Genomic DNA, 4284 nt, shown 5'->3' with positions numbered 1-4284 from the left:
GCCAGTACCATAATTTACAACTACCAAGTTCACTAGTATATTTATGTCACTCACAACTCACAACACAAGACTAAATAGTAAAGCTACAGTTACACATGCTCTAGAATAGCATGCTAAAAAACGTGCTATAAGTATGCTTAATATGAGTATGCTTATGAACTGTTTACATTTGCTAGCAATAAGCATGCTAGTTTTAAGTATGCTACTTAATAAGCATGCTCAAAGCAAACACTCCAAACACAAATGCGATTTTAGCATGCTCAGTTCAAACATGGACGATGAAACAACCATCCGTACGGAGCTTAATAAAGTTATTCTTTTGCTATCGTTGCAATGCATCCGAAGACTTCTCTCAGGTAGAAAGAGAAAAAACCAATGTAAAAGGAATAGGAAGATTTGGGTCCGTGATTGGCTAAGTAGAAGGGAACAACTTGGAGCAAGTACTCGATTGCTAGTAGAAATGCGAGAAGAAGATATTGATGGTTACAAAAATCATTTGCGCATGTTACCGCATCAGTTTGACGAGTTACTATCTAAAGTTGAAAGCGCTATAAAGAAACAAGATACACACATGCGAAATGCTATTCCACCAAAAGTGAAACTGGAAGTGACATTGAGGTATCTAGCAACTGGAGATTCGTTATACACATTAGAAGCACTTCACAGAGTTGCAAGGTCTACTATATCTCTATTTATACCTGAAGTGTGTGATGCAATATACAATGCTCTGAAGGATTATATGCGGGTAAGTAAAGTAAACCAGTGATTATTAGTTTAGATCAAGTATTTATTGTTTAAAATCTAGATTAAAAACTTACTAAACTAAATTTAACTTTAACACATTTTCCATGCTTTGTTCAACAAATCTTCTTCAGGGACAGTAGAATCTGATTGGGATAACGCGTAAGGAAGTGTGTAAGTGACTGTATTTGTGTTTGTACTGGGAGGTATGAAAGCCATTGTCTGTGTGTTTGTAGTAGGAGGTGTGTAAGTGACTGTATTTGTGTTTGTACTGGGAGGTATGAAAGTCATTGTCTGTGTGTTTGTAGTAGGAGGTGTGTAAGTGACTGTATTTGTGTTTGTACTGGGAGGTATGAAAGTCATTGTTTGTGTAAAGGGAGACAAATTTGGGTACTGGCGTCGACGTCTTGCTGCAGTCAGAATTGTTTGGATCTCATGTTGTACATCTAATGCGTCGTACAATGGTAGAGTTCGCAATTGAGCTGCAACATTTTGAGCAAAATAATGGAATTCGTCGTAATTAGGCGGTGCATTTATCGCAGAACTAATATTTTGTAAACGATCGAGAGCATATGTAATGGGTTCTTCTTGTAAGCTTCTTTTTCTACGTCGTGTTGATGAGTTATTAGATGAACGCGATTGTGATCGATCTTCTGTAGTTGGACTAGGAGAGGGTGATAACACATTCATCGATTGCGGCGTCAACGAGTTTGAATATGAAACAGCGTCACTTGGTTGTGAATCTTGCGATGGCTCGTCTCTCTGTAAAAAAAATCTATTAAGTTTATAAAATACTTATTTGTTTTTTTTTACAGATTCCTGGTTCTGAAGATTGGAAACGCATTGAACATGGATTTAGAACTAAATGGAACTTTCCAGGTTGTGTTGGAGCGTTGGATGGCAAACATATAAATATATTCGCCCCTGATGATACTTCTGACTACTATAACTACAAGGGCGCTCATAGCATCATACTTCTGGCATTAGTTGATGATGACTATTGTTTTTCATACGTAAATGTTGGGACTAATGGTAGAGCTTCTGATGGAGGTGTTTATCAAAAATCTAATTTAGCACAAGCTTTGGAAAATAATACTCTCAATTTTCCGGACCAATCAGTTATTGTGGCAGACGCTGCTTTTCCTCTAAAGTTATACCTTATGAAGCCCTATCGAACAACTCCAACGCGTAAAGAAAAGATATTTAACTACCGTTTATCGAGAGCCAGACGAATCGTTGAAAATGCGTTTGGTATTTTAGTGACACGATTTCGAGTTTTTATGGATGCCATAGATATGGCCCCCAAAAATGTCGATAGAATTACATTAGCTGCCTGCTCTTTACACAATTGGCTTCGGAAAACATCTGATATGTACATCACGCAAAGATGCGTCGACTTTGAAGATACACAACAACGTGTTGTGGTACCAGGATCATGGAGGGCACAACTACGGACTGCTTTGGAAGGCTTACCACCTACACGCTACGCTAACCACGCTTCTCGACAGGCAGGAGCGATAAGAGACACCTATGCGCAGCTCTTTGAAACTACAGAGGCGGTACCGTGGCAAGGCCATATGATTTAAATTAATACATAGAAAATGCTGTACTACTTATTCTATGATATTAAATAATTGTGTGTTACTAACAGTTACGTGCATTTTTATTTAAGTATTGTAAACCAAAACTCACCAATTCCATAGAAATAGGGTCCCTGTAATCGCCAGTGTCTCCAAGGAAAGAATGCATTTCGTGAAACCAGGACATGGATGGGTTGTACACAGTAGCGGCACCAGAACCGGATCGCTTGGAATAGGGAATATGCATGTGATTTAGATTTGCTTGTTATTTTTTTCCTCGGTACATTACGGTCCTGAAATTACATCTAAACCATTATTTTTTCTTTATTTCGTGTTAAATTGTTTAAAACATTAATCAAAAATCGTAAATTATGCGCGCGAAATTCAAATTTGCAAAACGCATTCCCATTGGTCGAATCGAAAAATGACGTCACATAGCGTGTTACGATGTTTATCGGCGTCGATATTCAAACTGTTTGAGAGAAAAAATGTTTTTGTCTATATTCCTACAGTGTTATTTATTACCTAGTGCGATTTTTCTAGATAGTATTATTAGGAATAATCAAGAACAATGATTGAAAGTAGTTTTGTCAAAGCACAATCGGACTATTTACCTAAAATATGCAAAATGAATAAACTGTTTTTTATGCAATGCATCAATTCGGAAATATTTAACTGATCATAACTTATTATGTTAATATTCTTTTTTTTATAATATAGCAGACGAGCATACAGTCCGCCCATGGACATCTGTAATCAACCCCAGATAGGATTAGATATTCCCACCTAAGGTCGGCCATAGATGCGCCGCTACCCCTGAGGACTAAGCTGGAACGCCTCGGAAAAGTCTGTCTCCTACCACACCCTTCAATCCGCAACACAGCATCACCTAACACTGCTGTTATTAGGTAGAAATAGGTGTGGCGGTGGTGCCTCCGGAGTCGAACCACAAAGGGTTCTACCACCTTCAACCTATCACCTATCTTTATAATATTATAATAGATTATAATGCATTTTGTGTGTTTCAAATGATAGTGTTTGTTGTAGAAGTCGATAAGTACCTAACGAAGTAGATGATCAATGCAATATTTTAAAATCATTTACCTAAAATTATTGTTTGTTACAGTAAATACAAATGTTAATGCGGTTTTGGAGATACTATATCTGTTTCCTATAATCTTGCACCACATTTTTCGTATTTTCGCATCTTTTGCAAAAGAAAAAACACTATATAATGTATTTATAGTACAGGTTTTGCACAATAACTCTAGGAAATATTTATAAAGTGGTTATTTAGCCTTTCCCATGATGTAAATAGCGATGAAACCTGAAAACGTTTAATAATACCTTTATGTGCATACAGTTATCATCAATATTAATACAAATCACGCTACGTGACGTCATTCAAAGAGCGCGTAAAATGGCGGCGTTCAAATGTGTCAAATTTTATTGACTCTTTAAATAATTTTTAAAAAAATATTTCAAACACTAATAAAATTGTTTATATTTTTTACTATGTTAAAACGATGTGATAAGTGGTTTAAAATAATAAAATAAAAATGTGCATATTCCCTATTCTCAATTTTTTTTAATTCGCTGTGGTAAACGGACCTCAAGTTCTTGATTTTTGATTTTATAATTTTCACTGTCAAAGTAGGATCGTCCATGTTGGTTATTAAATCTTGATATGCATTATTTCTTGCAATATTATTTTTGTACTGTGGTATATGCGGATTCCATAGGCACTCGTTGTTCCGATATAAAATTACAAATTTCAAGGTTTTTTCATCGCCCCAGCGAGACATTTTTGGCGCGAAATTGTGCACGCGCATCTACTGTGAACGACTGATCGCTACTAGCATGCTCAATAAGCAAACCTGTTCACACGCGCTAAAAGCACGCCCCCTTCCACCCGCGCCGCAGGTAGCATGCCCAAAAATCGCACGGCCGTCGATTTTTGAGC

The 4284-nt window shown here is 36.8% G+C and overlaps 1 long non-coding RNA gene across 1 annotated transcript; it reads right to left on the bottom strand.

The window, feature by feature from the left end:
• Positions 1-766: 766 nt before the first annotated feature.
• Positions 767-2555, bottom strand: LOC140750659 (uncharacterized). The gene is made up of 2 exons (XR_012103236.1): positions 2434-2555; positions 767-1503 (listed from the first exon to the last, which is right to left on the bottom strand). It is a non-coding gene; the product is annotated as an uncharacterized LOC140750659 (long non-coding RNA).
• Between the last annotated feature and the right edge of the window lie 1729 nt (positions 2556-4284).

Source organism: Epargyreus clarus, unplaced genomic scaffold, assembly GCF_041222505.1.
Source record: "Epargyreus clarus isolate Ecla_fem2 unplaced genomic scaffold, WU_Ecla_fem_2.2 ptg000021l, whole genome shotgun sequence".
In the NCBI taxonomy this organism is placed as follows: Eukaryota; Metazoa; Arthropoda; class Insecta; order Lepidoptera; family Hesperiidae; genus Epargyreus; species Epargyreus clarus.
The sequence above is the reverse complement of the archived record's forward strand: the minus strand, read 5'-3'. Positions and strand labels throughout refer to the sequence as shown.